The sequence below is a fragment of the Lissotriton vulgaris genome, chromosome 11 (assembly GCF_964263255.1).
Source record: "Lissotriton vulgaris chromosome 11, aLisVul1.2, whole genome shotgun sequence".
In the NCBI taxonomy this organism is placed as follows: Eukaryota; Metazoa; Chordata; class Amphibia; order Caudata; family Salamandridae; genus Lissotriton; species Lissotriton vulgaris.
The window spans coordinates 99858794-99884319 of record NC_141699.1 but is presented as its reverse complement, the minus strand read 5'-3'; positions in this window follow the sequence as shown (position 1 = coordinate 99884319).

Below are 25526 nucleotides of genomic sequence, written 5' to 3'. Positions count from 1 at the left end.
GGGCTACATTTGGGCTATTTTGTCTCTGGTGGCCATCTTGGGAGACTGCATGTCAGAACTTTTAATGAAATAGAAGAGGATTTGAGAAGTCACTCAAAATGTGCCCTAATTTCTCTTTCTGCAGCACTAATCATACTTTCTATGGCAAAATATACCCCCTCATTTTGTTCCTTTTTAAATTAAATGTTTTAAGAGTTACCACTTTATTCCAATCAAGATGTCTTCAGGTGTGCCATACCTTTGTAATAAGTAGGACTGTTAGCGCTCTAGTTGTTCTTTAGAACACTCTAGAAGGCTGCAGTAGAACACAAAGGAATCAACTGACAGTCTCTGTCCTTGTTGGATGTACATGTTTTACTGAGAATGTCAGACTTTGTTCTCACATGACTGAGAAAGATAATGTGAATTTACAGAAAATATGCTTTCCGTTTAGCGTATAGATCCCCTTCCAAACCACTGTGGGAAAAGCATGAGATAATAGTTTACTTTCAAACATGATTCATGATATCCCAGCAGAAGGCTTTTTCACATGGTAAAATCACCTTAGAACACACCACAATTCCTAAAATGAGTATGGTACCATCAACAAATGGTTTATAATGTAACTAAAGTCCTACAACCTTCTATTAACCTCTTCGCTGCTCATGACGAGCTCAGCTCGTCATGCAGTACACTGGTCGTGTGCTCATGACGAGCTGAGCTCGTCATGATTTATGGACTATAACAATTTCCAGCACAGGAGGGGAATTGCCTTAGCAGTCATGTGGTTAACTGCAATGCTTTTTAATGAGGTGCTATCATGTATATTGGCTACCACACTTCTTGGATGAAGTGCTGACAGCCAATCAGATCTCACGATGAGATGTGTGGTTAGGCTCCACCAAGATATATAAAAAACATTCCTTTTCATTTTCTCAGGAACTACTGGAGGGATTTACACCATTTAAGCAAAAGTGTGATCTGCGAATCAGACTCTACCATTTTGCCAAATTTCTAGTAATTCCGTTCAGCCGTTCGGGCTGTAGCCGTGTCTAATCGTCCTATGGAAAATAACATGGGGAAAACATGTTTTGAGACCCCCCTTTTTTCTCAGCCCCCACTTGACGAATCCCCCCAAAACTTTCAGGGAAGGAGCGGAGCAGAGCGGGCCATCTTCTTTGAGAAATTCGCAATGTTTCATCAACCGGCGCCAAAGTTATTCCCAATAGAATGTTGCGGATTTCCTATGGAAACTAGGTCCTAACTATATATATCTACTGGCGACCGCCAGTAGGTAATATATATATATATATATATACACTTATATATGTGTGTGTAATGGGTGTCTGATTGTCTGTATGAGTGTGTGATTGTATGCATGAGTGACTATATAGGTGACTGAGTGGATTTCTGACTAGGTCTGTAGGTGTGTGAGTGGTTGTGTTAGTGGTTGTATGGGTGTCTGAGTGGGTATCTGAGTGGTTGTATGGATGTGTGAGTGAGTGTGTATGAGCGGTTATGTGGGGAGAGGTGAGTGCCTATATGGCCTTTGTGAGTGACTCTAAGGGTGAGTGAAAGGCTGTATGAGTGAGTGACTGGGTGTGTAAGTGACTGTATGGGTGAGTTAGTGAGTGGTTGATTGAGTGAGTGTTTGGTGTAGTGAGTTGGTGTGTGAATATTTGTATTGGAGAGTGAGTGTCTATGTGAATGACTGTATGGGTGATTGAGCAGATACGGGGGTGGGTGCTTGTATGAATATGTGAATGGGTATGAAAGTGGTTGTATGGGTGTGTGAGTAGGTGTGTGAGTGGCTGTATAGGTGCATAAGTCTGTGTGTGATTAGCTGTATGGGTGAGTGCATGGCTGTGTAAGGCTGTGTGGGTGAGTGACTGGTTGTATGAGTGGCTGTATGGGTGAGTGAATGGTTGTATGAGTGGCTCTAAGGAGGAATGAGTGGGTATGTAAGTACTGCTATAGGTCTGTGAATGGGTACGATTGGTTGTATGGGGGAATGAGTGGTTCTGTGGGTACATTGCAGGGGCATAAGTTATAGTTAGCTCAGGTAACTATAATTACTGAATTTCAGTGGTTTTGTACGAGTGAAATCTGAGCCTAACTATAACATCCTTGTGAGAAGTTGGCCTGATATGTGATGTCCACCATTCTAGTGGGCACCCTGTATCAGTCCAAACAACCCTTATGGTGATGGTTGTAAAGTCAACCTTATAGACCAGCTAGCCTAGTGATAGCATGGACAAAGCAGTCTTAGGCTAATACTTCAGAGAGCATGTGAAGCCAATTGTTTTACCAATAATAACCCCTTGAATGCCAAATGAAAGGACACCACACAAGGTATATATCAAATATATATGTATTTATTACTAACACAACCCCTCTGCACTCTTTATGAGGTCAGAGTTCGAGATACAGCACAAGTGACTCAATAAGCATACTATAAGTTGCACAAATACAATTCTGCCCTAGGGGCCTCATGAACCATATACTACGTAAGTGGTATAAGAACCACTTCAGAACAGGTGAATAGGCCTAGGGCCTAGGGAATCGCTGGGACTACACTGAACAACCACAGGTTAGGAGGTAGGAGTCTCACAGGATGCATGTGCAGTGTCTAAACACACATGTGAGTTCTCATAGACTTTCAATGGGAACGTAAAGTTAACAAAGTAGTTGATTTCAGACACTTCCGGGTGGACTACGGGAAAACCCAGTTAAAGTAGGACACTTGGATAGTTATTACTCACGGGAGCACCGTAGTATTCGAGTTACCTCACCCAGGGAAGCCGGGTGCATTGGTGTGAAGTCGTGTCGGGTTTCGTCGTCGAATCCTATGGAGAGCTGCAAGAAGATGCTGCAGAAGATCAGGAGGAAGATGTCCGGATGGATCCATGGGTGGGTGGAAGAAATGAAGAACCTGAAAGCAGAGGGGACAGAGTCTGGGTCACTAGCCAGTGACCAGGAGGGAACCAGGAAGGAACCGCAAGGATTATAATGCACTTAAGAGTATATGGTATGGCTATATCATAGAACAGCTATAAGGACATGGTTCCGAAAGCTGCAGACAGGCTCAGCTCATGCTAGAGCACCATCTCACATAAAACTAAGCACTCTGCCTTCAGGATTGTTAAGGCCTGCCGTAGGAGTGACTTATAGGTATCTATGTGTCTATATGTAATAGTAGGTATAGGGATACTATACCTAAGCAAGGGGTGATTACACAACCTTGTCGCAGCAGAGTGATCAGCTAGTTGTGTCAATGTGGATTGCCAGACAGGGGTGGCATAATACATGCTGCAGCCCCTGGTAGGCCTTGGATGCACCTATGCCCTGGGTACCTATGGTACACTATACAGGGGCTCATAAGGTGACCCAATATCCAATTGGAGATGTACCTAAAGTACATGAAGTCCATTTTACAGTGAGAGCAGATAGTCTGGGGCCCTGAGTAGCAGGATCCCAGGCCAACTAAGTCAAAAATCCTGCGATCTTTCATCAATCCTGCTGTTGTAGGGTAGTTTGGAAACACTGGAGCTGGATTTCTCAGCAAGAGAAAAGACGGCGTCTCTCTCAGTGCATCTACTGGAGGGTCTGCTTCCTTCTACACTTACTGTAGCGAGCTGCGTCGGGCAAGTAGATAGTCGAACTGCTCCAAACCACCGTGTGTTTGCTATGGCAAGTGTGGGCATATTTATACCTTGAAGGGGCCGAGATTGACGTAAAGGTGAACATAATAACGTCATAAAAGAGTCTCAGTTCTTTGAAAACTCCATGAGTTCTTGAACAAGTCAGTATAAAAGCAAGGGGAAGTCCCTAGCTGCTGAAGCCGAGTTTTCCAAAAAATTGTTGTGGATTTTCGGAACTAGTGGAAGTAGCCATGCCGTATTTGGACTGCATAAGCTATGTCTAAATATGGTTGTGATTTCTATGCCTATATAAGGATATGGTGATTTATACCTATATAAGGGCATGAATCGGGAAAATTACAATGGGGTCCTAAAATGCTATACAACACCAACTCCACTTTATTATGTTTGATATTACTAAATCCTAAGCACTAAAACATACCTAAAGCATGTGTTTACAATCCCACCCAAAAATACATAAAATGCATTTAAAAATGGTTATGCACACATAAAATTGAGCATTTGTACAGTACGCATTTAAAAGCAATGATCTCATCGTAAGCATATAGTGTAATATTGGCAATGCTAACTGAATGAATCATGAAATTACATTTATGAAATGGCTCTTAGTTACAGAAGAAAAAGTCGAGACCATCCCATAGCAGAATATATAAACTGTTTCGGTTTGTAGATAAGGTCAATATTGTTTCTAAGAAGAATTCAAAGAATTCATGTTCTCTAAGAATAGTTCTACTTCTAGCAGATTACTTTGTGCCAAAGTTCAGTTTTGGAAAAAAGTCAATTCAAATCTTAGAAAAATAGAGTTCCAAAGCTAGAAGTGTTTGTTTTGAAAAGTGAAGGTCGAATCAGAGTTCATAGAATGCTGTGTGCTAATTTTCAAAAGTTATTCTCAGTGTCAGGAGAAAACATTAAATCGTCTAGGGTGGCAAAAACATCGTCTACCACAGTAAGTGAAAGTTGAACCACTTTATTAAGTGGATCAATCGTACACAGGTGAGAAGCATCGCCGTCAGCGTCAGTCGCATTAGCAATGTTCGCAGTAGATGGTACCTGTGTGCCTGTTGGTCCTCTTATCTCACCCTCAGCAGGAATTGCCGATGAGACCTCAATGAATGCAGTCATTAGGATTGGTAGCCATTGGGGGCAACACAATGCATGAGCCGTTACCCAACCAAGCAAAGCGTCAACATCCGTTGGCTGTGCTGATGGGAGTGTTAGACAAATATCCAACACGCATTCCACTCCACAAAGCAGGCATCGTAGAACAGGTAATATGCAATCTTGCCAGATTGGTCTGAACGATAGGAACCACGTCGTATTTAGATCTTTCAAACGAGCCAAGCCAAGAATCTGTGTTATTCGTTCACGATACTGCATTGCCAGAAGAGTGCTCTCCATGGTAATCTGGGTATCACTGGTGACTGGACTTGCCATAACGGAGCAGAAGGAACAAAAATACCCAAGATGAGAGGCAGGCCGCCGAACACAGAGTGCACGAAGTTTGGAAAAATGCCTAGGACTGCTTCAAAGGGTGCTAACAGTCCTAATAAATCATCTTAAATACATGTTTAATACCACTGGTATCAGACATGTTTAAGATACAACCTAACATTTCTGCGAAATGTACTGGGCAGTTTGTTGATAATAGGGCATGTATATCTGCAGAGAACCTTGCAACTTGCAGATCATACGTCTCTCTGGACGAGCAGTGGCACAGTTTATTGTAAAAGAATGGCTTTCATTCTGCTTAAAGTATCAATTCTTATAGAAGAGATGTTCAATGAAGACCATAACGGCGACTCCCCGTCTGTCTTTGTTTTAGGAAACAATACTTGCATACAACAAGTGACCCTGGCTGACACACTAACAAGATAGGCTATTCCTGGCATCATTCCACAACAGCTGTGATCATTCAGCATTATGTAACTCCCATTAGAAAGCTGCTTAAAAATTGGATCTATCACTGCTGCCGGGGAACCCTGCAGGTGGCATGATAAGTTGTTTGAAGAACCATCGCAGGCTCCATGCAAATTAATGCCTTGACATAGAAGAGTTCCACTTAGTGCGTTGTTGCAATTTTTACCACTAAGAAACACCTCCTTTCCTCCACCCCAACATTTGTGAGTGTATGGTAAATCCCTGGTCGACTTTATGTACTCTTTACCCAACCTTTCATACAGGCCTGCTGGCATGTGTTTTAAGCAATACTGAAACCGGAAAATCGTCACTGGTATCGTGATGGTGCCATGTATTATCCATTCAACGGCTGGTTTCTCAGAAACCGTTAATGGTAATCTCTCCAGTTTTTCTATGCTCAGCACTGTATAGTCTGCTCCCCTCTGTGCCAAAGAGATTTGGTTAATCTGTAAGGTTAAATCCAGTAAACAATGACGTGGTATTGATTAGACGCCGAGGCACATAGCCTGAACGAAGTAACGTCCAGCCTAGCAGCATTATAGAACGCAATTGAGACTGGACATGTTGTGACATTAGCAAGTCCTGTTCCATTATGTCTATGGCAGAGGATACAGTGCTGTCCACAGAATAAATTCTGGATGACAGAGTTGTTAACCCATTGTCAACTAAAGAGAGTGCTTTCTGTAAATTAATACGGTCAATTTCTCATATTCGTCTGCAGTTTCCATTTGCGTGACTTTCCATGCTTCATTATAAGCAGCGTATATACCAGCGTATATGAAATGTTTATGACGTGGTTTACGAGGCCCTTGTAAGAAGTCTCTCAAATCAACGCCATCTTTAAGTAAAGTTACGTGTTGTTTTATTTCTGGGAGTGTGGACTTTTGTAGCCATTCAAGGCACAGTTTTCCTACACTGTAAGTTGTTATTATCCCTGGATGTTGTCTCAGGACATATCTTGGATCTGGCCTAGTTAAAGTAAACCCTTGTGTCTTGTTCAGTAATCTATCTTGACAGTTATTTGTGTCTGTGGGCCAGATTAACCGCTAAACTCCAGAAGAAACTACAACGAATCCAAAACGCCTCAGCCAGGCTCATATTAGACATCCCACGCAACGAACACATCTCTGGTCACCTTAAAGACCTCCACTGGCTACCCGTCAATAAGAGGATCACTTTCCGACTGCTAACCCACGCACACAAATCACTCTACGACATCGGACCAGATTGCCTCAACTCTCGACTGTCCTTCTACACCCCCTCCCGCCAACTTCGCTCTTCCAGCCAAGCCTTCGCCACTGTACCTCGCATCAACAAGACCACCATGGGAGGCAGATCCTTTTCATACCTGGCTGCCAAAACTTGGAACTCACTCCCCGCTTACCTTCGCCTCACCCAGAACCACCTAGCGTTCAGAAAGCAGCTTAAAACGTGGATATTTGACAAATAATCCTCCTCCCCTTCCTAAGCGCCTTGAAACCCTCTGGGTATGTAGTGCGCTATACAAATTTTATGACTTGACTTGACTTGACTTCTGTTCTGCTTAAAAAATATAGTTTACGTCTACCTCCTCATCTTTAGTGGTATTGCTATCAGGTGTGGGCTTAGGTATGGACGGTTTGTTTAAATCTTTTATCTTAGCCAGGCCAAGACAAGATGTCTGTTGAACAGTTTCATTCAAAAACATTATTTGTTCTGGGATTATGAAGGCTCTAAATAAGGCTTCTAAACCTTGCACCTGCCAGTCTTTTGTGCCCCAGACAGTTTTTGACTCAATGTTGTCTTTCCAAAAGTCAAAACCTAATGTGGACAATTCAGCATAAAGGGATGCAGAATAAATGTGCTTAGTATTCGTCAACATACTTCTCATTCCTGTCTTATTAACATTTTTAAAGTAAAATATTTCTGGATTTGTGACATTAAAGCCTGAGAAGTATGGACATTTTTCATAAAATGTTTTAGAGCTACTCTTTCGTGGCGTTGGACAATGTTCCCATTGATTATAAGTTAAAACATTTCTAGGGTTTGCAGATTTGTGCAAACAATGATGACCAAAATTATTAAAACAATACATTTCTTCATAATCTGATGAACCTTCTAAGTATTCATGTTTTGTAAATTTTGCTGACATTTCTAAGTCTGCCATCATGTTATTAACAGTTTCAAAGTCCCAATCATCAGAAAATGTGCTTGGTGAAACAAAATCACTCAAGGAAAGCTTAAATTGGTGTGAAATCTTCAACAGCTCTACCGGACGTCATAATCAGTTCTGTATATGAATGCGCGTTTCTTGAACCCAAGCTCCACTATCATATGGGCACTCAAAGTAACCTTTCATACTCTTTAGAATTGATTTTCTTCACATATTATTTATGCTTTCTTCTTCTTTAATTTCCATTAGCATGTTAATTTTCAAATCATTAACTTTTCAAGTTCATTACATATTTTTTCATGACTGCTCTTCCTCAGGGGACTTGCTCGCTGCAGTGTGTTCTCCCTCCGTAGATTTTGATGCCGAAATCTACGGAGGGAGAACAGACTGCAGCGAGCGTTTGAAAATCACTCAAAAAAACTCCCCTGAGGAAGAGCAGTCATGCTTGAAATGCATCGGGCATTTAATGAATGAACAAATATGTCATGAACTTGAAAAGTTAATGATTTGAAAATTAACATGGTAATGGAAATTAAAGAAGAAACCATAAATACTATGTGAAGACAATCAATTCTAAAGAGTGTGAAAGGTTACTTTGAGTGCCCATATGATAGTGGAGCTTGGGTTCAAGAAACGCGCATTCATATATAATACTACCTCCCATGCTCAGTGGGAGAATCACATGAGGCACCAACCACATTGTGAAACACACTGTAAACTGTTGAACATTGCAATCAAAATTCATAGAGTGCGGAGCCACATCCCTAGTGGTTTGAATAATCAGTTCTGTCCCATGCTATACCACCAGGTATAGGAATGGCTGTGATGTTCACTGATGACAGGTCTCTTTGTTCACAATGAGATGATTTGTGTGGCTTCAGGAGCAAGTTGATGTTCTTACTTGCTGTGTCCATATTACTATATTTTCCATCTATCAGCTTTCCCAAACATAAAATGAGAACGACCAAAGTAGGAGAAAAAGTACACCTAACACAATCCAAAATTCAACCCAAGGTGAAACCAGATATGTATTTGTAAGCTGGTGACCAAGTTCAATTACTTGTTCCTTGAATGTTTTTATCAGGATCGGGCTAATAAACTCTCTTGAAGATCATCCTATACCCCCTATGTTAAATAAGGTCCAGCAGAATCGCTATTTCAGGTCAAATGTTAGCCTTACTAAACGGAGGGATTCCCTGCTGCTAAAAAGACTGCTGTCGCAACTGGGGCTGAAATCTAAGATGGCCACCATGGTTTGCGGTTGTTGCCGGTCTAGTGTTTCAACTGGGAAACGATCGCAGCTGTGTTCGCGGTTCAACAGCTGTTGAACTGCGCACTTCAACTGAGTATCTGTCAGGAAACGGCCGCATCTTTGCTACCGTTTCATTTTCGGATTCCGAAAACTCCTGAACCATTGAATTTGGGGTCCGTGAGTATTAGCGAAAGAATTATTACAGCAGAAGCATTACCGCGTCTGCGGTAAGTTTGAATTCCGATAATATTTTCTGTGGAATTTCTAGTTTCATTAGTAGTAAAGACTACCAGTCAGTGTTTGGAACTCTCCTCAAGTCAGAGTTTTATTGAACTCTCGCAATAAGGTTAAAAAGTTATCTGTGAGAGGCTAAGTAGTAGAAAATTGCTACAGAGACTTGTTTGATATTTTGAGGTACTTGGAAGACATTTATTTTTGAGAAGAATATCATTTCCAGTTAAAGTGAATAAGGCAATTCACAGGATATAGACTAATTTCAAGAGAGCCACACAAGTAGCACTTGGAGTACATCAAGACAGAAGTCATCCAGTATGTGTTGTTATATATATATGTATAAAGATACCTACCACCTTTAAGGAAGAGTGGTTCTCATTCCTCAGTACAAATTTGTGGGCATCTTCATTAAAATACTTCATATCATCATCTGTAAATAAAAGAAGAAGACAGCAAAGTGAGTACTGGGTACAACAAGGTAATATAGTGTTGCAAGTTTAGAGAGAGAGAATGTAGAGCTTAGAGTATAAGGAATAACTGTTATTTGTATTTACTAGAATTGCTTTGTGTAGAAGAATTGCTACAACCCCTAGTATTACTTTTTCAAGAGAACAGTTAGCCTCGCTTCTAGGACAGGTAATTACAGTTAAGATAAGGAAAACAGAATAATAGTGAAGCAGAAGTTTGGAAGAGATTGCTAGAGTTGCTCTTTTACAGGAGGAAGACACTGGGAAGAAGAAAAGGAAGAATAGAGCAGTCCTGTCCAGCTGAAGGAAGACTTGGCATGTTTCTCTTTCATCCCTATCCCCTTTCCCCCGTTTGGATGCTCAGATCTTTATGATCTTGGTATCTTTGCGTAGGGATAGAGGAATAAGCATCTGCTCCTGTGGAAGCTGAAGATTCTGGAACTAAAGTACTTCACAGATTGAAGTGCCATCCAGAATACTTCCGCCTGAGCAAGATGGCTGAGGGAATTGATTTTAAAACTCTAGCGTCAGTGTTAGATGGGATTCAGACACAATTAAGTAAAGCCTTATCAGAAAATAAGACACTTAGAGAAAAAGTAAGAAGGTCTAGTCAAGAAACGCAGTTTCTGCGAAAGAGGTTAGATGATTTATCTGCTGCTTCTATATGGGAACTAAGGAAAATAAGTCACAAACTTTTGCCCCAACTTCCTCAGCAGCGGAACTTACCACTCAGGTAATTCATGCTATGTCACCTACCATTCCCCTAGAGGCTCCCGAAAGGTTTAGTGGGGATCCACAAAAGGCCCAGACATTTCTCACACAATGCTCCTTACATTATCTTTGCAAGACTGTTATTTTTAAGGAGGATCAGTCGAGTTTGGCCTTTATGTTGTACTACCTGAGCGGAGATGCGGCGGCCTGGTCCATGCCGTTGGTGAATAATAACGATCCCATTTTGTATGGCTTCGAAGAGTTTAAAAAGGAGTTCTTGAGAATTTTTGATCGAAGGTCAGTATCTCAAATTACTGACAATGAACTGCTGGATTTGAAACAGGGAAATAGAGATCTGGTTGCTTATTTGGTGCAGTTTAATAAGCATATTGTGGAGACCAATTGGCCTGAAGCTAAAAGTGCCTCAATTTTTTATCGTGGTCTTAAAGACGAATTAAAGGATGGTCTGGCGCAGATACCGAAACGACCTACTGAGGTTTCCGAATTAATTAATTTGGTTCTCCAAATAGATCAGCGTCAGAGTGAGCGAAGAAATGAGCGACGGAGAGAAGAGAAGTTAAGTCTTTTCCTCATCATTTTGATCGGTTCAAATCTGAAAATTCCAAGATCAAAGAAACGCATTCAGAAGAAGAACCCCTGCAGATCGGCTCTGTGTGAGAACCTCTCTCTAAAGAAGAAAGAGAGAGAAGACGGAATGGCATACTATGCATGTATTGCGGTGATTCTGGGCATTTTTTGAAGGATTGTTCTAAGAAACCAAAGCAGAATTTGCCAGTAAAAACAGGCTCCACCAGTAAGAGGAGTTGCTCTGGGTGGAGCTAAGGAAAAGTCAACTCCAGATCCTCAATTAGTGGCTAATACTTTACAATCGGTGCTCCTCATTTGATCGTTTCCAGTTTGATTGAATTTGGAAATACAAGTATTGATGGTATCTCCGTGATGATTGACTCAAGAGCAACGGGCAATTTCTGCGACATTGGCTTTGCTAAAATGTTGGGAATCGAATTTGTAAAGAAAGATAGACCTGAAGCCATTCGTGCTGTTGATGATACCAATTTGTCATCGGGCCAATCGTATTAGATACAGAGGTGATTAGATTAACTGGTACAGAAGAACATGTTAGCGTTCTGAGATTTAGTCTCATCGATGCTCCTCAATTTCAGCTCATTTTGGGGCTTCCTTGACTCACAGAGCATAATTCCCAAATTGATTGGTCTAAGAGAACCATCAAGATGAATTCTGATTATTGTAAGAACCATTGTTGTCATTGGAAGTCAGAAGTTTTACCTGTGTCATCGTCACAACATTTAGCTAGTCAAGCCAATTCAGTTTGTGCAATGGCAACTCAAGAGATTCCAGTGGAGTACTTGGATTTGGCAGCAGTATTTGATGAAAGAGAGGCAAATAAGTTGCCTCCTCATCGAGACTAAGACTGCAAGATCAAATTAGAACCTGGTGCATCTTTGCCCTGCAGTCGCATTTATGCCCTGTCAGAAAAAGAGAATCAACATCTCAAAGATTATCTCGAAAAATATTTGGCAAACGGATTTATCAGTCCTTCCCAATTGCCAGTATCTTCCCCCCTATTTTTTATTCCAAAGAAGGAGGAAAGTTTAAGAAATTGTATTGATTATCGAGCTTTGAATTCTGTACTAAGAAGAACAGGTACCCGCTGCCCTTAATTTCTGAACTGTTGGATCAAGTCAAAGGAGCACGTGTGTATACAAAACTGGATCTTAGAGGAGCTTATTATTTGGTACGAATGGCTGAGGGTGACAAATGGAAGACAGCATTCTGAACCAGGTTGGGTTTATTTGAGTATCAAGTAATGCCATTTGGTGTTTGCAATGCTCCTGCCCCCTTTCAACATTTTGTAAACGATGTCTTGAGAGAGTGTTTGGATAGATTTGCAGTCATCTATATTGAAGACATTCTCATATTTTCTGAAAATTTACTGGAACATGTTCAGCATGTTCGAACCATTTTGAAGAAACTCTTGGAACGTCAATAATTTGTGAAGCTGGAGAAGTGTGTATTTGATTCCAGTCAAGTGGAATTTTTGGGCTTTGTACTCTCTCTCGAGGGAGTCTTAATGGACGATTCCAAGACAATTAAGGAGTGGCCATCACCTAAAAATGTGAAACAAGTGCAAAGCTTTATTGGATTAGCAAATGTTTATCGACGCTTCATCGAAAACTTTTCTGAGAAGGTTTCTCCTTTAACTCGTCTGCTAAAGAAAGGTGCTAAATTTCTTTGGACAGAAGAAACAGAAGGTGCCTTTTGTGAACTTAAGAAAGTTTTTACCTCAGCTTCAGTGCTGATGCATCCCAAACCAGAGGAGCCTTTCTTTGTCGAAGCTGATGCTTCTAATTTGGCCATTGGGGGAATTATATCTCAGAGGGACAAGTCAACCGGTCAGCTGCATCCCGTGGCTTATCGGTCTCATAAATTGACTCCTGCTGAATTGAAATACTCCATTGCTGATAAGGAACTATTAGCGGTCAAGGATGCTTTTCAGGAGTGGAGGCATTACTTAATGGGTGCTCGACACGAGGTTACAGTGTATACTGACCATCGGAATCTTCAATTTTTAAAGTCTGCTTGTACCTTGACCCCCAGACAGTTGCGTTGGTCTTTATTTTTTGCAGACTAAAATTTTGTTTTGAACTATAAATCTGGTTTCGTCAATGGCAAGGCCGATGCCTTATCACGATTGGAGAATGGAGAGGATTCTTTAGTTTTGAAACAAGAACTGATAATTCCTAAGGAAAGGATCATCGGGGTGATCTTGTTTCCAGAATTGGAAACACGTTTGGATAAGGAGTTGGCTTCATTTAATTTCAAAGAATGGGCCAAGTCTGGAAATGACCAAGAGGTAAAAGATGGTCGACCATATCTACGAGGAAAACTTTTTATTTCCAATAAGGAAATTTAAACTATGATTATTCAACATTCTCACGAGGATCTGTTGGCCGGACATAAGGGTGTAAAGAAGACTTTGGAGTTGGTTCAATGTGACTTTTGGTGGCCGTTAATGGAAGATCAGGTGGGACAATATGTGGCCTCTTATGAACAGTGTTTCAAGGGAAAATCAGTTAGAAGGGCCCCACAAAGTTTACTTCTCCCTTTGCCTCCCGCTCCCTATCCTTGGCATACCGTTTCCATGGATTTTATTGTGGAACTACCCTCCAGTCAGGGTTTTACTGTAATTTCGGTGGTTGTGGATCACTACACTAAAATGAGTCACTTTGTTCCTTTAAAATCCATTCCAAATGCTACCCAATTGGCTTCCTTGTTTACACAGTATGTTGTTAAGTTGCATGGAATTCCAAAGGTGGTCATTTCAGATCGGGATCCTCAATTCATTTCCCATTTTTGGAGGTCATTTTTAAAAAGACTGGATATTGACTCTTGTTTGTCCACCAGTTTTTATCCTGAGACGGATGGTCAAATTGAAAGAGTTAATCAGGAGTTTGAGCAGTATCTGCGTTTATTCCAGATGGATCATGAGGGAGAGTGGCCAGATATAATTTGGGCAGCAGAATTTGCGTATAACAATGCAGTACATTCTACTACAGGTTACACCCCTTTTATTTCAACCCAGGTAGACACCCAAACACATATGTAGGAAGACAGGAGAGTCATGTTCCAGCAGTTGAGGCAGTAGTTCAGAATCTAAAGAAGGTTTATAAAAAGGCTACCGATAATATCATTAAGGCAAAGGCTTCTTATAAGAAGCAAGCAGACAAGAAAAGGCGTTCAAGTCCTATCTATAAGTCTGGGGAGAAAGTTTTGCTTTCTACACAAAATCTACGTATGAAAGGGTGTCGCAAGTTCCTTCCCCGGTTTATTGGACCTTTTCTGGTGGAGAAGATGATAAATCCAGTTAGTGTGAGGGTTCAACTTCCTAAAAAATGTAAGATTCAGTCTGTGTTTGATGTTTCTTTGATCAGAAGGAGTCCACCAAATCTGCGAAAGAAGGGTCCACCCCAGCCTGTCCAAATTCAATCTGAAGAGGAGTATGAAGTTCAGACAATCATTGACTCCAAATTTAAGAAAGGGAAATTGTTCTATCTAGTTGATTGGAAGGGTTTTGGTCCAGAAGAGAGAACTTGGGAACCAAAGACCAATCTGACGGCTCCCAGACTGATTAGGGAATTTCATAAGAGACACCCAAACAAGCCAAAGGGGTGCAGGGAGGAGTTTTGGTGGGGGGTACTGTGAGGATCGGGCTAATAAACTCTCTTGAAGATCATCCTTTACCCCCTATGTTAAATAAGGTCCAGCAGAATCGCTATTTCAGGTCAAATGGTAGCCTTACTAAATGGAGGGCTTCCCTGCTGCTAAAAAGACTGCTGTCGCAACTGGGGCGGAAATCTAAGATGGCCACCATGGTTTGTGGTCGTTGCCAGTCTAGTGTTTCAACCGGGAAACTATCGCAGCTGTGTTCGCGGTTAAACGGCTGTTGAACTGCGCACTTCTACTGTGTATCTGTCAGGAAACGGTCTCATCTTTGCTACCGTTTCATTTTTGGATTCCGAAAACTCCTGAACCATTGAATTTGGGTCCGTGAGTATTTGCAAAATAATTATTACAGAAGAAGCATTACCGCGTCTGCGGTAAGTTTGAATTACGATAATATTTTCTGTGGAATTTCTAGTTTCATTAGTAGTAAAGACTACCAGTCAGTGTTTGGAACTCTCCTCATGTCAGAGCTTTATTGAACTCTCGCAATAAGGTTAAAAAGTTATCTGTGAGAGGCTTAGTAGTAGAAAATTGCTACAGAGACTTGTTTGATATTTTGAGGTACTTGGAATACATTTATTTTTGAGAAGAATATCATTTCTAGTTAAAGTGAATAAGGCAATTCACAGGATATAGACTAATTTCAAGAGAGCCACACAAGTAGCACTTGGAGTACGTCAAGACAGAAGTTCCTCAAGTATGTGTTGTTATATATATATATATATATATATATATATAAAGATACCTACCACCTTTAAGGAAGAGTGGTTCTCATTCTTCAGTACAACTTTGTGGACATCTTCTTTAAAATACTTCATAATATCATCTGTAAATAAAAGAAAAAGACAGCAAAGTAAATACTGGGTGCAACAAGGTAATATAGTGTTGCAAGTTTAGAGAGAGAGTGTAGAGCATAGAGTAAAAGGAATAACTGTTATTTGTATTTACTAGAATTGCTTCGTTTAGAAGAATTGCTACAACCCCTAGTATTACTTCTTAAAGAGAACAGTTATCCTCGCTTCTAAGACAGGTAATTACAGTTCAGATAAGGAAAACAAAATAATAGTGAAGCGGAAGTTTGGAAGAGATTGCTACAGTTACTCTTTTACAGGAGGAAGACACTGAGAAGAAGAAAAGGAAGAATAGAGCAGTCCTGTCCAGCTGAAGGAAGACTTGGCATGTTTCTCTTTCATCCCTATCCCCTTTCCCCCGCTTGGGTGCTCAGATCTTTATGATCTTGGTATCTTTGCGTAGGGGTAGAGGAATAAGCATCTGCTCCAGTGGAAGCTGAAGATTCTGGAACTAAGGTACTTGACAGTTCTAGGTGCTGGCGTTGTTTTGGGCTCACTGGGATCCTCAGAAAACGTATCAAAGTTGATGAAATTGCCAGAGGCAGTTCTGTCAATTGTTTGTATCGCATCCGGATTATTAGAAATCGCTTGAGCTTCTTGGTCCCTTGACATGTTAGTATAGTCAGTTGCTACATCATTGTAGATGGGAGATTCTTGACAAACTGTTATTTGGGTTTCAAGAGGCACAAGTTCCATGGCTTTGTTGCATAGTCCTTCTTTTCTCACTGCAGATTCCTCAAAGGTGATGAGTCTTTCAGTTTGAACCTCTTGGATAGTAGCAAGGTTTATTCTTCTGCTACATCTTTGGAGTCCACTGGGCCTACTAATTATTATCGGCCATATGGTGTGGTTTGACCAGGTCAATTGATACGGACCGGTTCTCCTTTCTTTCGCAAAGGGGCAGCAGTAACACTGTTCTTGATCCGTGGACTGCTAGTACAGGTACTGGTTTTCTGTAAGAAGGCCCAAATTCCTTCTTATCCGCTATTTTCTCCCTGACTAGATCACCAATCTTTGGAATCCAGACAGGTCTTGCTGGAAAAATTGTTTTTTCTTCAGTGGTCGTTGGCTTTTGTATTGTGTTGCTTAGACTTCTTCTTCTTTCATTTAAGTCCTGCAAAAAAACCAAATAGTCTTTTATATCAGAGGGTATTTGTTCTACACCTGAAGTATGACAATCGAGATCTTCGACAATCATTCTAGTACCAAAAAGGATTTCATATGGAGTGATTCCACCCCGAGAATTTCTTGGTAGCTTATTAAGGCTACGTTTGACACTTGTTAGATGTTTGACCCACCCGTCACACGAGCTTAATACCTTAGCTGTTATAGATTGCTTTTTGTCCCGGTTTTTTCTTTCCACTACCAAATTTCCCTCAGGATGGAATGGACTTGAGTACCGCAATGCAACGCCCAGATTGGCCAAGGCCTCTTTGTAAGCTTTAGAGCTAAACGCAGGACCCTGGTCAGAATGTAGCGTGCCGATTGCGTATGTGCCGATAAAGACTCGCAAATCTTTTATAACAGTTTGAGCGTCAGCCGAGCGCTGAGGCCACATCCAAATGAATCTTGAGCAGGAATCCACTGCGACCATGATATAGTTATAGTTGCCATCCCTCTGTAAGGGACCACAGTGGTCCAGGTAAACACATGCTAATGGTCTATCTGAAATTAGAAGGGTCGTCTGCGCTGGGCGTTTCACTGTTGAAACTTTCATTTTCTGGCAGATTTCACATTCCAAAACATAGTTTCGGGTATGTTTCCTTATGCGCGGCCACCAGTATCTCTGCTTTAATAATGACACTGTGGCGGAAACACCTGCATTTGCAGAGGCAAGCCCTTCATGAGCTGCTAAGATTAATCCTAATCGTTGTTACATGTTTGGAATTACTCTATTCCCCACTCCAGGGATTCGAGCAAAAGGAACATTATTTGCATCAGTTATATAGAAGTACTTGAGTGGAAAGCCTTTCGGTAATGTTTTACCACTGTCTTTTGCTTGATTGTGCCACCTTTTGCGTCTTTGAACCCGTTTTGAACCCAGTTCTGCAAGTATTCATTGTAAGACTGAACACACTAATACGAATCGCACACTATTAGTGTGGGGAATTCGCAATCAGTATTTTCCAGCGCAGGGGTGGGGGAATCATATCGCCCGACGCCCGAACCAACTAGAATTTTATGAAGGGCAAGAAGATTTATTGTCTATTTTGTCCGACGGACAAGTAGGCAATGAATCACAAAGAAGAAATGAGCTGTGGGCGCTCTCGGGCTCACAGGCAATTGAAATACTGTCAGAAAGCCTTTGACTTCCTGGTAGCCCATGACTGGGCTCTATCTAGTCAGTGATTTGCTGGGGGAGTCTTACGCTGGACGTCAGTGTTCTAGCGTGAGTTCCACACTGGTGCAGCCCACCTGCTCTTGTAACTGAGCTGCTGAACTTGAAAGGGCGGGCACCGAGACACGAAACACTTTTGCGTCTGTCTGGGTCTCAGTGCTGCGGGCCGGTTGGCCTTGTGGTCTCTCTGTCACCGATTGCTGCAGGGCTCCATCGTCCTATCCATTTTGATCCGTCCAGGGCAGTCCACTAATTTTTGGTGCGCTGCGTGGCACTTTCTGGAATCGGGATCAGAAAGTCGCCGTTTCTGACACAGTGAATGCTTCACCAGCAGGCGAGTCACTCTAATAATGGGTTTTGCAGAAATGTATGTTAACTGTTATACTGCATGGAATGGACTGAGATCAGTGGGCGTGGGGGCAGGGTCAAATGTGCTGCATGATAATTTACAGTAAGGCGGGAACTTCTCCACTGCTATCGGCTGATCAGTTAGGCGCATATTACAATGCAACCAGTGAAGCGTTAATAATGGGTGAAAACACCACGAATGGAGTCTAACTATTTCAGAGACATTGACCTTTACTTTGTCAGTCTGCTTTTATGGATGAGGTTGCATTCGGGGGCCCGGAGTTAACAATTATACTTTAACACCTGCCAGTCTTAACGATAAGGCATCCTTGCAAGATTAAGCGTGCGCTGTAAATAGAAACATTTTGTAAACTGCATCTTTTTCCCAGGGTTAAACAATAAAGCTAAATTTGACTAAAAGAAAGGCCACATAATGAAGCAGGCAGAAAGTATCTTTGCGTTCCAGGCAATTTTATGTGTGCAGCGTATTTCACACAGCTCACTGAAACGTGGGCCACTCTCGGTGTCTCAAACATCGTAACATCACATTTTTGCTTGGGGGGTCTCTGTTCCTAATACCCTGCCCCACAGTCTTTCTTGCCTTTTCCTTATTCCATTACCTTGACCTTCCCTCCACTGCTTCTTGCTTAATCAGTGCCTCCACCTTATTTTCCAACCTTGCCACTGCAGCAGAGTAAAAGCCTCACGTCGTTATCAATTTTACAGGCTTAATCTGGCAAGAAACCGGTTATTCTTCAGATTTTGGGCTCCTTCCTGTTAGCCTGTACCTCCTATTGGTTGCATTTCCCATCTGCTGTACCTACTGTAAACCACCCCCACCATGCAAAGTGCTCTGGCAGTTTGTGCTAAATAAACAGAGCCACTGTAATGAAGCAGCAGAGAAGGTCTAAATTATGCGCAGGGTTGACTATATTATGTGGCCACAAAAAATTAGAATTATATAGCAGAAGGCAGCACATTTTTGTTTATCGTATTACTTTTTTTTTTACATCTGTATAGGTTAACTCTGTCAGTATAAATGTCTTGCCTTATTACTTTCAGATTAACACCCAAATACATCCATAGCAATGTAAAAGTGACCAGTCACTACTTGTGATGGGCTTTGTACTGTGTGGCAGGATGGGTTACCCTCTTTTTAGAAACTTTTGATCTGTTTGAGCTAGAATCAACGTTTTTGTTAAAATATGCAGTTTAGGCAGCATGATTATGTGGCAAATTACGAGGAAAACGTCTTAGCTGTAGTATCTCATTTTAGAGTGATTCTGTTATAAATCACGCACATACATAGGACCTGCCACCTGTGGGGGGACAATCTGTCATTTGCAACGATGTAAAATGGCAAAAATTGCAGAACCGAGTTCAATATAAAGCAGAAATATCAGAATTTACATTTGTAGGTCTCACAATCACGTTTTATTGACAACTGCATGAAATTATACAATATTCCCACCTTAATGTTATGCAACCGCTGTATTGTTGCATTTTTGTTGCACAGTTATGTCAGCAGTAAAAATGAGCCCATACCACATCCAAGGAAAAGTGACACTGCCACCTGTGCGAGTATTCGTCCTACGTAGACATAAAGGCTTGTTTTTCTTTCCCTACGTGATTTGACAAGGAGTGTTTTTCCTGTGTGCCTGCCTTTGTGCCTTCTTTATGCATGTGCCCATTTCGAAATATCCAAGCATCATCCCTTAGACCCTCAGAATGCTCAGCTTCTTGAAAAAAAAACTGATTGCACCAGGCTTACAATACTCGTATGTCTGCATCGGGCAACAGAATTATAGGATTTCCGAAGAAGATAACGTGCACATCTGGGTGGGCAGTGGGGGGCTGGGGACATTGGAAGGAGAGAGACAAGTGGCAGAGAACTCAGATTTTAAAGAAAAAAGTGACTACTTCACAAATGTAAGGGATACAAACTTGCACATCTATTGTGGAGCTGCATCTATTCATGTTTGTGGAGCTTACTCTTCTGGTGCCATTACTATACCACTACTGTGCACAAGAGAACCCTGTAGCTAATGCATGTGCTGTATATACTCCTTGTGTGGGAGAAGAATGTGGAGATTTATCAGTGAGTGCACAGTAGTATAATCACCCCTCACCTGCCCAGGAATGTAAAAGGAGGGATTGATTTAACTGCCCAGTACTGCCCCGCACTGCCCCTTGTGTATTTGTACTTGTGGATACTGCCTCAGTGAACCACAGCACATCTACCACGCAATTTTGGCTGTCCCATGAAAAGTTCATAAGCTCCACCAAAAAGTGCAGTTATTCCCATCCGCACAAACGTTTATCAGATCATGTTCACATGTGAGTATTTTTTAAGCTGGAGAGCTATGACTTGGGCCGAGGATGAAGAACACCCTTCTGTCCTACAGGTTCATATTCCGACACAGGGTGCAGACTAGTAATTGACTACATTAATTGAAGTATACTTGGCATAGACTGTCTTTGGGTACTCCTTCTCTACAATTGAAATTTTGTCACATTCATACTGGTTGATAATTGGCTGCAGTGCACACTGACACATCCACCCACATACTGTACAACCTGCCAGTACAACAGTTGCATTTAAGGATGCATGACCATGCACTGCATAATTGGACTTGTGCTTGAAATAATGTTGCACTGTATGCTGCACTGATTACAGTGCAGGTTCTCGCTATGCAGACCCACCTTAGTGATTTATGGAATAGGTGTGGCAAGCAGATATCTTCCCAGGACAAGTAGATTTCTGTAAAATGTTGTCCATTGGCCAAGTAGATTTTTGACAAATTTCCACACCCCTGCCAGCGCCATCTTGAATGCCTGCAGTTGTACAGTCGCCTAGAGATTGAGATATTGTGATCATGGGTCTGAATTTATCATTGCGCCACCGACCCGTAACAATCGCGCACGCAGCACTATAAGCTCTTTTACCCCCAATTGCTGGCTGAGCTGATCCGTCTATATAGATGATACATCCGTAATGTTCTAGAGGCAGAATCTCAGTGGGCAGAGGACATTCTTGTTCGTACTGGAGAAATTCTTGAGTTTTCAAGTAGGGGTCAAAAACGTATTCAACGTCTGTTGCAGCAAGAGAATGAACCCATTGGATCCATCTTGGATATAAAGCCTTTGCATTCGGAATGCTTGCTTTTGTCACTGCCTCTAAGGCAGGTACAGGAGTAACGACTTTTATGCGTTTTCCCTGCGCGAGGGCTCTCTCTTTTGCTACTGCAGTTTGAACCGCCGTCAGAATTTTTTCTGTTGAAGTGAATTTCATATCAGCTTCTATGTACAAGTGTGATTTGTAAGCTATTGGTATTTTTTCACCTTCATTAAAGGTTAGGTATGTGAATCCGCATCTCCCTGGTATGATTCGGATTACAAGGTTGCGTACGTTGTCGCGTGTCTGCAAATGTGTTGTTGCTAACATGTTTTTGCACTGAAAGCAAAATTTCTGTGTGTTTTTGAGTCCAATTAGTTTGTTTGAAATCAGGTTTAATTAGTTCATAGAGAGGTTTTACCCTTTCTACGTAATTTAAAATGTAAGTTCTTCCGAAATTCAGGAAACCTAGAATTGACTGTATGTTTTTCAGCGTTCTTGGAGGTTGGAACAACACACACTTTTTAAAAAATTTGGCTGCCAGGCTTTTGCCTTCAATTGAAAGTTCATATCCTAAGAATAGGACGTTAAGGTGGGCAATTCTTGATTTCTTAAAATTCAATTTGTACCCTTCAGATGCGAAACCAAGTATTATGGTGTTCACTCGTCTGTAAGATAGATGTTATCGACATAAGACAATGCCTCATCATCATACGTTTGCAGTAACTGTGTTACTCTGGCTGAAAATAACCCTGATAAATTCTTGAATCCGTGGGGGAGACGACAGAAGTGTCGTTATGTCCCCATTATTGAGAAAGCGGTCAAGTACCTGCTTTCAGGTGCAATGTTTTGACAGAAGAAACCATTTGAAATATCTAATGTGGTTTTATATTTTTTGTGCACAATGTTATTCATCAGTGCTGCACTGTGTGCATTTTGTACTGCAAAAGTTTTGCAACAAGAGTTTAAATGTCTGTAGTCCAAAACTAGACGATATGTATTGTCTGGTTTGGAGACAGGAAACAAAGGATTGTTCATTTGAGAGGTGCATGTTTCAATCACCCCTTGGTATTCAAGTTGATCTTGGATCTCACTGACTTGTTTTTTAGCTTCTTGCATAACTGGATACTGCCTCTGAGCAGTAGGTTGATTTTTTAACTGGATCTTATGGTGAGGAGAGTCCTCATCCCATCCCACATGATTTTTATATAATGCTGGAGCCTGGGCCACAGCCAATTTTCTGGCATAGGTGTATTTTTTATGAATAGGAATACGATTGGAGAAGGCTGACATAATGATTTCTTCGCCATGTGGGCACTCCCTGACAAATTCTGGTGGCCAGTCTTTTTCATCTAGAAGAATATCATAACCCTTTGACAGCTTCTCCCAAAAGAGTGCTCTTATTTTTCTAGTTATGTCCCCTCTATATTGAGTGTTACTTCATATAATGTATGGGGTACACTAATTCTGGTATCTGCAGTTTCAATCTGATTTTTTTTTTTTTTAAACAATTTTTATTGCAGCATCAGAGTTATACAGCGTACTCATATCATTGCCCATCTCCGTTTTTCGCCCACCCCCAATAGGTCTCCCAGCTATACACGGCCATTCAACCCACATCCCGGAGGCAGGGCGGCAAAAAGTCTAAGACCCTGGGATGGCGCCAGATGAGAAAGTAACAATGTGAACAAAAAATTCGACATCATTCAGGGTAGGCTTGTCGAATGTCGCTGCTTTTTAATACCTACTTCCCCCCCCGCCCCCCAACCCCAAACCAATAACACACCCCTACCGGGAAGCCTCGAGGTATAAGGATTCGGGTCAGTGCCGTCCCCCCACCCAAGGATATTGGGCCGAATCGGCCCGCCTACTTGCAGCAACCTGTGGTCTACGCGCACTGTAATCATCCGCAAGCCTCCCTCGGAGCCCCCCCATCCCCGCCCTCTCCCACCCACTCCTTGAAGTATTGCTGGTTTGTGCTGACTGCCGGAATGTGATCTGACGTGCAGGAGTTAAGGGGACTATACTCAGGCAATCGTGCGCCAACCAGGAATGCACCATTCGCTTCACTCTTCCTCGTCCTCTTCCTGTGACATATAATCCTTCAACGCTTGCACCAGACACTCCCACGCCCGCGCCACTTCTAGACTTCTCTCAACCGCTGCGCGCGTTGCTTGCCTAAGCCTGATCATACTCTCACTCTTGGCCCACTTACTCAATTCCATCGCCCACCGCCTACTAGATGGGCCCTCTGTCGACTTCCAGCGCCACGTGAGCTCTCTCTGAGCCAGTATTAACCCCAGATCAATAAACTTGCTGGTAACCTTCGTTTTCTTCGTGTGGGGAAACCAAAGCAGCAGGCAGGAGGCCTTATCAAAGGTCACCTGCCTCTCTGTGACCTCGTTCAGGAGCTCACCTACGTCGGTCCACTAGGATCCCAGTCTAGGGCAGTCCCAGAGCATATGGTCCAATTCCGCCTCTGGGAGAAGACACCTAAGGCAAGACACTTCCGCCACTCGAAAATGCCTCTGAATCCTGCCCGGGGTTAGATAAGCCCTGTGGACCACAAAGAAGTGCACTTGCTGAAAGCGTGCATTCCTGCAACCCTTCCCCGCCCTTTGTAAGAGTTGACCCCACGTTGTATCCGGAGTAGGCTTTCCTATACTCTCTTCCCACTTCTGTTTCAAGCCAATAAGGGGAGTCAATCCTTCCCGAAGCATTCGTGATTGGAGACACGTAATCGCTTTAATTGTCCCTGCAGCCATCACTACATACTGGCACGCCAGCGTGGTCACTGGTTCTTTCTGCCCTTCACCCCAGTGCCTCTTAATCGCTGCTGTGACAACCATGTGCAAGAGGAAGTTCCCCGCCGGTATTCCAAACTGATCCTGTATTGCTCGGAAGGGCAGCAGTTCCCCTTCGGCGTACAAATCGCCGATCACCTGGAGTCCCAACTCTTCCCACTCCAACAGGGGGGTCCAATCCCCTCCGTGCGGCAGCGCCGTCAACATGCCCTGAGCTATCTCCGGGGCATATGGGTGTACCACTCCCACACGTTTCCGACTTCTATTCCAGTATAGTCGCAACGTTTTTTCTTCGAGTGTCAGATCCCGCATATCCAGCTGCTGGGTCATTACAATATAAGATAGGACGTGTCTCGGGACCCCCTTCCCTCTGTGCTGGTCAGGTCCCCGAAATTCCTTCGCCACTTGTTGCGTGAGGATCTGCAGCTGCGCCGCCAAATAATATAGTTCGAAATCCGGGGCCGCCATCCCTCCCTCGAGTTTCGGCCTACGCAGCGTGTCTAGTGCCACTCTCCTCCTCCCGGCCCCCCATAGGAACCCAATGGTGAGGGTCCGAAGGTCCCTAAAGAACCTAGGTGGGACCCATATAGGCAAGGTCCTAAAGTAATACAGGAGGCGTGGCAGCGCCACCATTTTGAGTAGTGCCACTCTTCCTACCACCGATAGTGGGAGCGTGGCCCAAAACGCCGTTTAGCCCCGCAGGGCTCTCATACACCGGCCTAAGTTCCCTTCCAGCAACCCCTCGGATGTATGATAGATCCTGACCCCCCAGATAGGTGAAACAGGAGTCCTCCCATATCACCTCTGCTGGTAACGACGGTTGCGGTGTCCCCTCTCTCAGCGGGAAAAGGCAAGTCTTACGCCAATTCACCTTGAGACCCGACAGGACTCAAAACTCCGCAAGCGCATTCACTGCTTCCCTCAACGCCCCTTCCGTGTTCTCCAAAAACAGTAGCAGATCATCTGCATAAAGCGATATATGGTGTCGCTCGCCTCGACAAACGACCCCTCCGTGTACTAACCCTGATCTAGCTCGTATTGCCAAGGGTTCTATAGCTAAGGCGAACAAGAGGGGCGACAAGGAGCACCCCTGTTGGGTGCCCCTCTGGACCGGGTACGCGGAGGAAATCACCGAGCCCAATCTCACCCTGGCAGTAGCCGAGGAATACAAATAATGCTTTTTCTATGTCGACGGATAGTACTGCGGGCCAATCGTCCGTACCCATCGCACTATCCAACACTCGCACAAGACGGCGAATATTAGCAGAGGTATTCCGAGTGGGGATAAAGCCAGCCTGATCTTCGTGTACTAATGACGTCATGTGCGGCAGCAATCAGGTGGCCAGGATACGGCTCAAAATTTTATAATCCACCGTCAACATAGACAGCGGCCTATAAGAGGTCACATCCGTACCATCTTTTCCCGACTT